At 44.7% G+C, this 14,911-nt stretch overlaps 1 long non-coding RNA gene across 1 annotated transcript in view; it reads left to right on the forward strand.

Moving 5' to 3' along the window:
- The first annotated feature begins 6,628 nt into the window (after positions 1–6,628).
- Positions 6,629–14,911, forward strand: part of LOC148139648 (uncharacterized) — a 37,853-nt gene continuing 29,570 nt past the window's right edge. Inside the window, exons 1-2 of the long non-coding RNA XR_015753677.1 lie at positions 6,629–6,815; positions 7,282–7,397. This is a non-coding gene — a long non-coding RNA (uncharacterized LOC148139648). The remainder of the gene's footprint in view (positions 6,816–7,281; positions 7,398–14,911) is intronic.

The following is a 14,911-nucleotide window of genomic DNA, read 5'->3' on the forward strand; positions in this document are numbered from 1 at the left end:
TAACTTGGTGTTCTGTGAATTATAATTTTGGCCATCCTAATCCAACATCAGCACCTCCAAGTCACGAGTGATAGAGGCATGCACAACATAAGAACAAAAGAACTAGGAACAGGAGAAGGCCGTCCTGCCCTTCGAGCCGGCTCTACCAATCAATAAAATCATGGCTGATCATTTTGTGGATGCAGAACCATTTACCCACGTTCTCACTGTATTCCTTAATTATTTCTTTCTTTTTTAAAAAAGTAACTTAGCTTTAAAAACGTTCATTGAACTAGCATCAACTAATTCCCTGAGCAATGCACTCCATCGAGGTCAAGACATTCCTTCTCAATTCACTCCTAAATTTGCTGCCTGTAATCTTGTGGTGATGCCCTCTTGTCCTAGATTCACCTGCCAGTGGAAACATCCTCTCTACTTCTATTTTATCCATTCCATTCATTATTTTATATCTTTCCATTCTTCTGAATTCCAATGAATATAATCCCAATCTACTCAGTCTCTTAAACCAAACCCCTCACCTCCGGAATCAACATAGTTAACCTCCTCTGCACCCCTCTCTCGTGCCAGTTCATTCTTGAGCAAGTAAGGAGATAAAAACTACATGCAGTACTCCAGGTGTGGCCTCACCAGCACCCACTATAGCTGGAACATAACCTCTGCTTTTAAACACAATCCCTTCAGCAATGAAGGACAAAATTTCATTTGCCTTCTGAATTGATTATTGTACCTGGTGACCAACCCTCCTGCAGAAGGATGTTCAGGTGCCTCTGCATATCAAATAATGCAACTTTTTAAAATTCGAGTAATAATATTTTTATTAATGTTACTCCAACCAAAGAGTATGACTTTACATTTATGATCATAATATTCCACTTGCCAAACCATTACCCACTCACTCAATGTATCTAGGTTCCACTGCAAAGTTTCCCAGTCCTCCACACACTTTGTTCTGCTACTCATCTTAGTGTCATATGCAAACTTTGACACCCTACATGTGGTCCCCAACTCCAAATCATCTGTATCAATTCTAAATAATTGCAGTCCCAACACTGATCCTAGAGGCACACTACTAGTTACTGATTGCCAGCCAGAATAAGGCTTATTTATCCCCACTCTTTGCTTCCTGTTAGTCAACCAATCTTCTATCCATGCTGATACTCTATCCCATGCACCCTTATATAATGCAACAGCCTCTGGCTTAGCACCTTGTTGAAGGCCTTTTGGAAATCCAGGTACACCGCATCCACTGGGTCCCCGTTGTCCACCTTGCTCGAAATGTCTTCATAGAATTCCAAATGATTTGTCAAGCATGACCTACCCTTCATGAATCCATGCTGTCTGCCCAATGGGACAATTTCTATCGAGATTCCCTGCTATTTCTTCCTTGATAATAGACCCAAGCATCTTTCCAACCAGAGAATAAACTAACTTGTGTAGAATTCCCTATCTTTTGTCCACCGCCTTTTCTTACAGTCCTTCCTTTTCACTGGAATATACCTTTGCTGAGCAATTCCTAAAATGTCTTTGAAAATCTTTCATCAACTGTCCCACCATAAACCTTTGTTTCCAGTCTACTTTATCCAGGTTCTCCCTCATTCTATTTTAGTTGCCCGTGTTCAAGCACAGGACCAAGGTATTAGATTTTATCTTCACACTCTCCATATGAATTCTAACTTCAACCAGACAGTGATCATTTCTTCCAAGAGGATCCCTAACTGTGAGGTTATTAATTATTCCTGTGTCATTGCACAGGGGCCAGATCTTGGATAGATTGCTCCTTGTCGGTGCCATTTCATACTGTTCAAAAATACGATCATGGATACACTTAATGAACTCCTCAAGGCTATCCTGACAGAGCTGGTTTGAAAAATCAACATGTAGATTAAAATCACCCATGATAATAACCGTACCATTTTTACAGGCATTAGTTATTCATTTGTTTATTGCCCATCCCAATGTGATGTTATTATTTGGTGGTCTGCACACTATGCCTATCAGTGACTATCTTGTTAGAATTTTGAATGCATCATTCCTGTTTCTCCTAATGTACAGCAATAACAACAACTACTTGCATTGTATGGAAACTTTCACAATGGCAAATCTCCTAAGGTGCTTCATGGATGATCAAAACATTGATTAATGAGAATGATTTTAAAATACATCTAAAAGGAGGATAGAGAAGGTTAGGGACGGTATTCCACAGACTTCTGCCCTTGACAGCTCCAAATGTGGAGTGATGCAGGTGGGGTGGGTTGGAAAGGGAACGTGCAAAGGGGAAATGGAGGAGCGTAGGCAGTGCATAAGGTCTTAAGGACAGAGGAGGTTCCAGACTGAGTCTGTCTATCATAGACAGTATGGCTGCCTCATGGAGTTTGAAGCACCGCAATGGGCCCATGCATGTCATGTTAGTCAAGGATAGTATAACGGTGGCTGAGAGAACATTTGATGAGGACTTGTCTACTGAAGTAGTGTGGGCTGAGTTTAGAAACAGGAGAGGAGAGGTCACACTGCTTGGATTTTTTACAGGTGCCGCAGAGTTCCAGGGAGGGGGAAGAGAGGATTAGCAAAATTACTCTGGGTAGGAGTGAAAGTAACATGGTGGTCATTATTGGGGACTTTAACCTCCCCAACATTGATTCGAAATGCTATAACTCTAGTACATCGGATGGATCAGTTTTTTGTACAATGTGTACAGGAGGGTTTCCTGACACAGTATGTTGAAGGGCCGACAAGAGGGGAGGCCACACTGGATCTGGTGCTTGGTCATGAATTGGACTAGGTATTTGATTTAGTTGTAGGTGAGCACTTTGGAGAGAGTGATCATAATTCAGTTATGTTTAGTTTAGCGGTGGAAAGGGATAGGTACATGCCACAGGTGAAGACTTATCGATGGGGCAGTGGCAATTACAATGCGATTCGGCAAGAATTAGGGTGCATAGAATGGGGTGGCAAAATGCAGTGGATGCAGACAATGGAAATGTGGAGCTGGTTTAAGAAACAGATATTGCGTGTCCTTGATAGGTATGTCCCTGTCAGGCAGGGAGGAAGTGATAAGGTAAGGGAACCGTGGTTTACCACAGAAATTGCATCTCTTGTTAAGAAGTCGTCAGAGGCTTATGTGTTGATGAGACAAATGGTACAGATGAGGTGATGGAGACTTACAGATCAGCTAGGAAGGATTAAAAGAGAGTTAAGAATAGCAAAGAGAGTCTTTAGTGAAAAGAATAAAGGAGAACCCTAAAGCTTTATTTAGGTATGTGAAGAATAAAGGATAGGGTAGGAATAGGGCCAAAGATAGAAGTGGGAAGTTGAGTGTGGATACTGTGGAAATCGGAGAGGTGCTAAACGAACATTTCTCATTGGTTTTCACTCAGGAAAATGAGAATATTGCAGACAATAATGAGGTAGAAGATGTTAGACTAGAAAGGATCGAGGTTACAAACAGGTGTTATCAATTCTAGAAGGATTGAAAGTAGATAAGTCCCCTGGGCTAGATGGGATTTATCTGTAGATTGTCTTGGAAGCTAGGGAGAAGATAGCAAATACGTCAGCTTTGATATTCAGTCGTCCTTGCCGACAGGTTCAGTACCAGAGGACTGGATGATTGCAAATGTTATGCCCTTGATCAAGAAGGGCAGTAGAGATGACCCAGGTAATTATATACCAGTGAGCCTTACTTCTGTTGTAGGAATGGTTTTGGAAAGAATTATAAGAGACAATATCTGTAATCGTTTGGCAAACAACAATATGATTTCAGATCGTCAATATGGTTTTGTGTCTCAGAAAGCTCATTGCGTTTTTTGAGATGGTGACCAAGCATATAGATGAGGGTAGGGCAGTTGACATATACATGGACTTCAGTAAAGCCTTTGATAAGTTTCCACATGGTAGGCTGTGAGTGAAAATGCAGCAACATGGAATTGAGTGTGATTTAGCAGTTTGGATTAGAAACTGACTTTCTGAAAGAAGGCAGCGAGTGGTGGATGATGGAAAATAATCAGCCTCCAGTGCGGTTATTAGTGGTATGCCACAAGGATCTGTTTTGGGACCACTGCTGTTTGTCATTTTTATAAAAGTCTTAGATGCAGGCATAGGTGGATGGATTAGTAAATTTGCAGATGACACGAAAGTCAGTGGAGTAGTGGACAGTGTGGAAGAATGTTACACGTTACAGGGGGACTTGGATAAACTGCACAATTGGGCTGAAGGGTTGCAAATGGAGTTCAATGCAGCTAAATGTGAGGTGATGCACGTTGTGAAGAATAACAGGAAGGCAGATTACTGGGTCAATAGAAGGATTATTGGTAGTGCAGATGTGCAGAGGGATGTTGGAGTCCATGTACATAGATGCCTGAAAGTTGCCACCCTGGTGTACAGTACTGTTAAGGCAGCATACAGTGTGTTATGTTTCAGTCGTAGATGGATTGAAGTCTGGGGCCGCAATATCGTGCTGCAACTATACAAAACACTGGTGCGACCATATTTGGAATATTGTGTGCAGTTCGGGTGCCCATATTTCGGGAAGGATGTGGAAGCATTGGAAAAGGTGCAGAGGAGATTTACCAGGATGTTGTGTGGTCTGGAGGGAAGGTCTTATGAGGAAATGTTGAGAGACTTGAACGTGTTCTCATTGGCAAGAAGAAGGCTAAGAGAGATTTTGATAGAGACATACAAGATGATCAGAGGCTTAGATAGGGTAGACAGTGAAAGTCTTTTTCCTTGGATGATGACATCAGTGTGTATGAGGGGGCATAACTACAAATTGAGGAGTGATAGATTTAAGACAGATGTCAGAGGCAAGTTCTTTACTCAGAGAGTGTTTAGGGCATGGAGTCCACTATCTACTAATCTAGTTAACTCAGCCACATTAATGAGATTTAAACAATTCTTTCGATAAGCATATGTGCGATTTTGGGATAGTGTAGGGGGACGAGCTGAGAATAGTTCACAGGTCGGCGCAACATCAAGGACCGAAGGGCCTGTTCTGCGCTGTATTGTTCTCTGACTATTGTGCTACAAGAGATTTTTACTGCCTTAAACAGAGTGATGGATCTTGTATTGTGGGCTTACGAAGTGTCACTGATCTCTACCAAACGTGTACGCGGTAGAGAATGCTGCCTGACCTGCTGCGCTTTTCCAGCAACACATTTTTCAGCTCTGATCTCCAGCATCTGCAGTCCTAACTTTCTCCCTGTATGAGGTAGAGTCAGGGCAATAGTAAGATGCTGAAACAGGAGGGGGACAAGTAGCTCCATATAAAACCCGACTCCTTCTCAACTGTTTTCAACACAAAAACCGAGCGCCTTCCAGAAAAGCACCTCTATATCCCACCACAACACTGTGCCCCACAATCGTGGTATCTGGCTGTGCACTTAGAGGAGTGCAACAGTCTGTACTGGGACCCTGAAACGCTTGGTAAGAGTCAAGTCATCAGAGCATTGAGAGCCCCACCACATTGCATACATTTTCTCTTGTTTTCAATCCTGACTCCCCTTGGTTTTCCTAATGAACCTGCTAAAAGTTGTTATTACACACACCTGCACAAGCTGTGAATTGAACCCAGGCCTCTCGCTCCAAGTTTAAGGATATTTTCACCGCGTCACAAACATCGACTCGAACTTCCTTTGTCCCTTGCCTGCTAAGTCACGCCTGAATCAACTCTGCAACTGGGAGGAAGAGGCAGAACAGGAGGACCGAGTAGCGGCCAGAGTGCAAGAGGAGAGGGGACAAAGCATTCTCGGGAGTGAACGCTTCAAGATTGGTCAGAGAGCAAACTATTTTGCAGGATTGATCATTCTCACTCCATAGTGGAGCATTAAACCTCTCTCATAAATCAATGTGAGATTTTAAGAAATACTGTAGTTGAAATGTAAATCTGATAACGTACATATTTCAAATCGATTTGCACAACTCGAGTAAGAAACTTTTTTAAAAAACTCCCGGAACGATTGGTAATGTACATACCTGGCCGGTATGGTTGATTTGGATCGGACAATCTATTTGCATGCTAGACATCGCTATGTCTGTAACTCTTCAGAGCAATTGTTAATGTCTAATAGTTTACCCATCAGTCTGTGCAGATATGAATATTCTCTATGAACGAACTGATAACCTAAGACGCACGCGCAGTTTGGTTTCTATGGAGAGCATGCGCAGTGTCACATTGATCACGACGGAGAGAGCGACATGGAGCTGCTTTCTCCGGCAGCGGCTGCGATCGGCTTCAGAGAGCGGCGCTCAGAGCCGGTGTGTGGGAGCCTCGCTGGGGGAAAGGAGAGGAGATAATTCACAAATCCCGGATAAAGGTTAAAACAAACTCAAAAAAGACCCTCCAGGCCCGTGTAAGGAGGCGGCGGTCCCTGATCAGGGAAGTGGCCCAGGGTCACGGCCGCCATTTGTTTGAGGGAAGAGGGAGCGCGGGCCTGAGGGCCGCCATCTTGAGAAGGTCAAGGTGCAGGAGGGCGGGGCTCTCGGGGTCTGTAGAACAATCAGAGGAAAGGGAAGACCCATTGTTACTGATTAATCCCACGGACACAGCGTCACTGGGCGGTCCCGCAGGAATATCCTCTCTCAGTCCTGCTGGGATGTTTCACCCAGTCAGAACCAGCAGCTCTCCTCCTCTCTCAGCTCCCCTTCTGTCCTTCCTCCAGCATCTGTCCCCTGGGACATTGAGCTGCCTGTCCTGTCCCTCCCTCAGCTGTTGTTTCTGTAATACCTGTGATATCCCAGTCCCATCTTAGATTACTTCACTAAAGACAGGAATGCACCCGATGGATTTTTCTTAACATCAGCAATTGTTTAATACTCATTTACAGGTTTTTACTTACATCGTTTTTGAAGCATTTACTTCACATTCAATCATTTGCAATGGTGGGATTTGGACCTGTGTCCAGAGAAGACTTGCTGAGTTTCTGGATAAATTGTCACACAATAATGCCACTAGGCCATCACTTTGCCTGCTCACAGTTTGTATATCCCAGTGCAACATGAATCAAAACTCTTTCTTCCTGCACAATTGTTTGACCCGGCACTCTGGTGATGTGACTCAGTACCTCTCCAATGTGTGGGTCTAATTGCTGCCTCTGTCAGCGACTCTCACTCTTGAAGCTACTCCAGATCATGAGCCAACAGAATTCTCCACTCCAGAGAGATGAGGCAGCACAGGTCAGGAATGTAGAGTGGGATTTTCCAGATCTCTGTGGGCTCAGTGCCATTCTATATGTGTAATCCTCAAAGCATTAGTCTAATTTCCCATTCTGCCTATTTCTGTGTCTTCTACAGGTACTCATGGAGTTCCTGACTCAATAGACTTGCCAACTGCTGGTTGGGACGATGGTTGGTCAGCCAGAAAGACAAAGTCAGGGAGGTCGGGAGTCTTCAATAAATCCTGCTGCCAGGTAAGGTCATTCCAGTGCACAGAGTAGAAAGTAATAAGGGGGATCCAAACATCAGCTAACAAGACATGACATAGAGAAAGTGCTGGAGGGGGAACACAGTACAAACACACCCAAAGCTCAATCACCACGCCTGCTGCAAGTTTTATTGTAATGAGACAGCATCGGGAGTTCCCAGTTATCAGTTCAGGCCTGTGCTTTCTTAGGGAGCATCAGAACAACTGAGGGGAATGCAGGCCTCCCACGAGAGGGTGGTAATGCTGCCTGGGATCTTTCTGTTCCCTATTCCCTCTCCAACACTGTATCAATGGCTTGTCTTGAGGACCAGTGTCTTCAATCATTCTAACTCCTATAACAGTTCCTATCTCTGTCATCTCCTCCCCTCTCACCATTTATTTCACATATTTGAAACCTCCAGTCCAGGTGACCATCCATATCGCTGTAACTTGCTTCAATCTCTACAACATGCCTTGTCACGATAGTCTCCTCCTCCAATAACTAGAGACATCGAGTCTGTTTCTGTGCGGCATGATTCTTTGGCCAAGGTTTCCTAAATGGAATGAGTCACGTTTGCCTGTGTTTGGCTCATATCCCTTCAAACCTTCTCCTTTCCACGTACCTGCCCGAGTGACTCATCCATGTTGTAATTGTACTTGATTTTACCATTTCCTCTGACGGCCCGTTCCGTCTATGCACCATCCTCTGTGGATAATGTTGCCCCTCAGCTCCCTCTTTAAATCCTTGCTCTCTCACCTCACGTTTATGCCTCTAGCTTTGGACTCACCTACCCTTGGCAATTCACCTTACTTAGACCCTAATTGTTTTCATAAACCTTTATAAGGTCACCCTGTGGCCTCTTCTGCCCAGGAGAAATATTGACGACAGTGTTACCAATATCTCCAACTCATGTACTCAATGCTCTGACCAATGAAGACAAGTGTGCCAATTACTGTTTTCAACACCCTGTCGCCCTGCGACGCCAATCCAAGAAACAATGTAACTGCACCCCTTGGTCTCTCTCTGTTCGACAACACTGTCCAGGGCCCAACCATTACCTGAGTTAGTCCTCCCTGGTTTGTCTGAACTAAATCCAACACCTGAATTAACCTCCATCTTTCATTCCTTTGCCCAGTTGATTAACATCCCCTTTGATAACTATATTCCCTGCCCACTCTTCCACTAATCTTGGTATCCATAAATATACTAACAGGGACTCCTATATTTTCACTCAAATTGTTAATGTAAATGGTGCACAACCGTGGTCCCAGCACCAATCCTTACAGCACGCTGCTGATCAGAGGCCTCCAGTCTGAACAAAACCCTCTCCCACCACCCTCTGTCTCCCACTGTCATCCCATTTTGTATCCAGTTGGCTAGCTCTCCCTGATCCCTTGTGATCTACCGTTACTAACCAATGTATCATGCTACATCCTGAACAAGGGTTTGCGGAAGCCAGAAACAACGTCTGTTGCTCTGCCTTCATCTATCTTTTTGGTCACATCTTGAGCAAACTCCAGTCAAGTTTGTGAGACGTGTTTTCCCATGCACAAAGCCATGCTGGCTGTCCGTAATCAGGCCTTATCTTTCCAAATGCATGTAAGGCCTACCTCTCAGAATGACCTCCAACAACTGACCCACCCTGATGTCTCGCTCATCAGTCTGTAGTTCCCTGGCTTTCTCTTGCAGCCTTTCTTAATTAATGACGCAACATTATAATCATAGTCAAGAGTCATACCACACTGTTTGGTTAACGCAAACCATACTCTAAAACGGATCTCATCCCACCTGCCTGTCCCTGGATCATATCCCTTCAAACCTTTCCTATTCATGTACTAATCCAAATGTCTTTTGAACATTGTAATTGTCCCCATGTTCACCCCTTCCTTGGGAAGTTCATTTCACACACAACCCACCCTCTGTGTAACAATGTGCCTCTCATGTGTTTTATTTTATATGTCTCTCCTCTAACTTAAAAATGTAGTGCCTTGTCTTGAAACTCCCCTGTCCATGGGAAAAGACAACTCCCATTAACTCTATCTATCCTCCTCATGATTTTATAAACTTCTATGAGGTCATCTGTCAACATTCAGGTTTCAGTGAAAAATACCAACCTATTCAGCCTTTCTTTATACTGAAGCCTTTCGTACCCAGCCACATCCCAGTAAATCTCCTCCCAACCCTTTCCAGCTTAATAATAATCTTCCTATAACTGGGCGACCAGAACTTGACACAGTATTCCAGAAGAGGACTCACCAATGGCCTGTATAATCTCAATATGACTTCCCAACTCCTATATCCAAAGGACTGAGCAATGAAAGCAAGTGAGGCAAGCCCCTTTTTTTAAACTATCCTGTCTCTCCATGTTGCAAACTTCAAAGAATTATGTAACTGAACCCTGAGGTCCCTCTGTTCTACAACACTACCGAAGGTCTTGCCATTAATTGTATAAGCTCTGCCCGTGTTTGTTCACCAAATGCATTACCTCGTATTTATTCAGATTGAACTCCACCTACACTTTTTCAGCCATTCACACATTTCATCAGGATCCCTTTGTAATCTCAGAAAACCTTCTTCACTGTCCACAATGCCACCCTCCAGTCTATCAGCCTATTACATGCAGCTCTCTATGGTACAAATATCTCTGCTAGGGGCCCTACAATTTATTCACCAGCTTCCCACAATGTCCTGAGATACATTTGATCAGGTCCTGGGGATTTATCTACCTTTGTGTTTTAAAACCTCCAGCACCTCCTTTTCTATTTTGTGGACTCATTTCAAGACGTTGAGTCATAGAGATGTACAGCACGGAAACTGGCCCTTCGGACCAACTCCTGCATGGCGTTTCTGGTCGCATTTGCCACAATTTTGCCAATATCCCTCTAAGCCTTTGCTATTCATACACCCATCCAGATGCCTTTTAAATGTATTTCTATCAGCCTCCACTATTTGCTCTGGCAGCTTATTCCATCCACTCTGCGGGAGCCAGTTGTCCTTTAGACCCCTTTGAAAAGTTTCCCTCGTCTGGGGAAATGACCTTGTCAATTGACCCTGTCGATGACCATCATGATTTTAAACACCTTTTATCGGTTAACTCCTCAGCTTCCCATGTTCAACTGAAAACAGCCCCAGCCTATTCAGGCTTTTCCCTGAAGCGCAAGCCCTCCAACCCTGGCAACATCTTTGGTCATTTCTTCTGAACCCTTTCATGTTCCACACATCCTTCCGATGGCATTGAGACCAGAATTACACACAGTATTCCAATAGTGGTCAGGCAAAACACTGTTTAGTTCCCTGAGCGCCCCAGTCTTTATCCACAGTAAGTTCCAAAGTGAAATATTTGTTTCGGATCCTGTAGTTTCACACATTGTTTGCTTCATTGATCATTAAGGATACCGGTTTTGTCCCGAGCTCTTCTTTTGCCCTTAATACACTTGTAGAACCTCTTTGGATTCTCCTTAACTTTCTCTGCCAAATCTATCTTATGCCCCCTTTTTACATTCCTGATTTCCATCCAAAGTGTATTTCTACTGCCCCGATGCTCCTAAAGGGATTCCCTTGAGTCAGCCAGTTATATCTGACATGTGACCCCTTTTTTTGTTGACCAGAGCCTCGAGACTCAACCAGTGTTTTCCAATTCTGTTAGCATTGAGCTGCACACTAACAGGAGCACGCTGGCGCTGAACGCTCCTTTTATCTAGGTTTTAAAATATTCTTACTTGCCAAACATCCCTTTACCTGCAAATAGCCTCCCCAGATCTACTTTAAAAATTCATGTCTAATACTATCTTGGTCCGTTGAATAACTTTAACTTGTGGACCAGGCCTGACCTTTTCCATCACTACTTTCAAACTAATACAATTGTGGTAACTTTCCAAAGTGTTCCCCCACTAACACCTCAGTGCCGTTCCCTACCTTGTTTCCCAAGGGGAGGTCAGGTTTAGCCCCATTCTCCAGTTGGGCCACTTACATAATGACTGGGAGTTTTCAGAACACACTTAACAAATTCCTTCCATCCAAATGCTTAACTTAGTAGCAATCCCAGTCCAGGTTTGGAAAGGTTAAGATCCCCTATCATTACAACCCTATTATTCTAAGAGATATCTGAAATCTCCTGACATATTTGCTCCTTCATCTCCCATTGCCTATCGCTGTAGTCTGACCGTAGAAAACTAATGGCCAATTTTTATTTCTCAGTTGCACTAATATCGCTTAACTGGGCGATCCTACATGAATACTCCCTCTAGGTACTGCTGGGATGTTTCCCCCAATCAAAACCACCAGCTCTCCTCCTGTTTAGCCTCCTGTTCTATCCTTCCTGGAGCATCTGTCTCCGGAACATTGAGATGCTGGTCCTGTTGCTCCCTCAGCTGTGTCTCTGTAATACCTATGGTATCCCAATCCCATGTTCCCATCCACGCTCTGGGTTCATCTGCCTTATCTGTCTGGCCCTTTGCATTGAAATAACTGCAGTTTAATCCACCAGTTTTCCCTCATTGTCTGCTATGTTCTTGCCTGCCTTGTCTACTTATATTGTTCTCTTGAACATTTGTACCAGCCTCAAATTTCTTTCTGGCTGTACGACTCTTTGGGGTCACACAGCCCTGCCAGACGAGTTTTAATCCTCTCGAGCAGCTCCAGCAACGCTCCCCACCAGGATGTGGGTCCCCCTCCTGTTCCCAGTTCAGGTGTATTCCCCACCCAGTCTACCTGTGCTGACACCTTCAGACATACAGGGACTTATCCACCAAGGTCCCTGTATTCCTCAGTACTCCAGGAGGATCTACCATTCATGATGTATATCGTTCGTTTATTCGACTTCCCACAGTGCATTACCTCACAGTGATCAGAAGTAAACTCCATCTGCCATTACTCTGCTCAGTTTATCATCTGATCGATATCAGACTGCAGCCTGAGTCCATCCCTCTCACTGTGGACAACACCCTCATGTTACCTGCAAACCTACTAATGTTACCTTCTGCTTACACATCCGAGTGATTAATGTCCATAATGAACAGCAATGGTTCCTGCACAGATCCCTGTGGTACACCCGCTGGGCAAAGGCTTTCAATCACAAAACCAACCCTCCACCAATTGTGGAGCCAATTTGCCAACGTACCTTGGATCCCATGGGATCTTCCCTTTTGGACCAGCCTTCCGTGTGGGACCTTGTCAAAGACCTTAATGAACTCCATATAAACCACATCATCTGTACGGCCCTCATCAATATCAGAGGACAGTCGTCTAGCAAATCCATACAGACAATCCCTAATGAAATTGCGGGGGTATCCGTTTTTGGGGAATACATTGTATAGGTGTCTTCTTCCTCTTTTTGCAGTTCTGGTGTACTGCAGTGTGCTGTGGCCCTTTTGAACAGTGTCTTGATGCAACTTCTTTTGTGTGTGTTGGGGTGGTTGCTTTCGTAGTTTAAGACTTGGTCTGTGTGTGTGTCTTTCATGTATATCTTTGTGGTGAATTCTCCGTTCGGTGTTCTCTGTACCATCACGTCTAGGAATGGGAGTTGGTTGTCCTTTTCTTCCTCTCTAGTGAATCGGATTCCTGTGAGTGTGGCGTTGATGATCCGGTGTGTGTTCTCTATTTCTGTGTTTTTAACGATTACAAAGGTGTCATCCACATATCTGACCCAGAGTTTGGGTTGAATTTGCGGTAAGACTGTTTGTTCTAATCTTTGCATTACCGCTTCTGCTATGAGTCCAGAGATGGGTGAGCCCATGGGTGTGCCGTTGATTTGTTCATATATTTGGTTGTTGAATGTGAAGTGTGTTGTGAGACACAGGTCCGGTAGTTTGAGTATGCCATCTTTGTTGATAGGTTCACCGTCCTGTTGTCTGTTCTGTATGTCCAGCAGGTTGGCTATTGTTTCTCTGGCTAGGGTTTTGTTGACAGAGGTGAACAGTGCCGTTACGTCGAATGAGACCATAGTTTCTTCCTTGTCTATGTGTGTATTTCTGATGATGTCCAAGAATTCCTGTGTTGACTGTGCCGAGTGTCTGGATCCGCTGATCAGGTGTTTCAGTTTCTGCTGTCGTTCTTTAGCCAGTTTGTGTGATGGTATCCCTGGTAGTGATACTGTGGGTCTGAGTGGGATGTCTGGTTTGTGCACTTTAGGAAGTTCGTAGAATCTGAGGGTGCTGTTGCTTTCAGTTTTGATTCTCTGTAGGTCAAACCTGGTTATCTGTCCGTTTTTGTTGTAGGTTTCTCAGTGTGTTGTTTATCCTACTGGTGAGCTGTGGGGTGGGTCAAACCCCACGCAATTTCATCCACAGATGCCTCAGGGAAAGACAACGGAACGAAGACATGACACTACCCAAAGGACTAGCCACACTACCATACATCAAGAACATTTCCGAACTGACAGCCAGACTACTGCGACCACTAGGACTCATAACAGCACACAAACCAACAGCCACTCAGACAACAACTCACCAGGACGAAGTACCCGATACCCAGCATGAGCAAAACCAACGTAGTGTACAAAATCCCAGGCAAGGACTGCACAAAACACTATATAGGACAAACAGGAAGACAGCTAACGGTCCGCATCCATGAACACCAACTAGACAAGAAAGGACACGACCAGCTATCCTTAGTAGCCACACACGCAGATGACAAGTAACGTGAGTTCGACTGGGACAACACTACTATTTTAGGACAAACCAAACAGAGAACAGCCAGGGAATTCCTATAGGCATGGCATTCATCCACAGTTTCAATCAATAAGCACATCGACCTGGATCGAATATACCGGCCACTGCAGCGGACAGCTGGAACTGACAACCGGAAGGGGCAGATGCAAATCACTATAAATGCCGGAGGAAACATCACAGAAGCGCTTCACAGGAGGCTCCCAAGCACTGAGGATGTCACCTAGACAGGGGACAAAACGTCTGCAACACAAATTCCCAACTCGGCGAACAGAACCACAACAACGAGCACCCGAGCTACAAATCTTCTCCCAAACTTTGAAGCCCTTTAGACTCTACAAAGCTCTGTCATGAACAAGCCACTATTTCCTTTGCCTTCTTCAGTGTCTGCAACTCTCGCTCTAGTAACGTTCTTTAGTCACTGCAGGTCTGCCTAGCTCCCCAGACAACCTGTTTCATCCCCTACAGCTCCCACAATCACTGTAACACCCTCTGCTCTGTCTAATCCTCCTCTTTCCCACTGCCTTCCAGGCACAACGGCGATCCTGTAAGAGAGCAGTGCGGAATGGGATGTTATAAATCGCAGCTGAGGCTTGATGCCGACCATTACCTGGGAGTCACAAGGGGAGAGAACCTGAGCGAGTGCAGCACAGAGCGGGAGAACATAAATCAGCAGCGAGGGTCAAGGCCGACTGGGACTTGGATTTGGATAAAAAGCAGAGCAGGAGGCTCGAAATCAGCACCGAGTCACAGAGGGAGTGACCGTGTGAGGGAGCAACTTGGAGCAGGAGCATGAGGCTGACTCAGCTGGGAGAATATAAATCAGCACTGAGGATCGAGGCCTTGTTGTACCTG

This window comes from Chiloscyllium plagiosum, unplaced genomic scaffold (assembly GCF_037043375.1).
Source record: "Chiloscyllium plagiosum isolate Xiang-an unplaced genomic scaffold, Cpla_swu_hap1 HiC_scaffold_38, whole genome shotgun sequence".
Taxonomy (NCBI): domain Eukaryota; kingdom Metazoa; phylum Chordata; class Chondrichthyes; order Orectolobiformes; family Hemiscylliidae; genus Chiloscyllium; species Chiloscyllium plagiosum.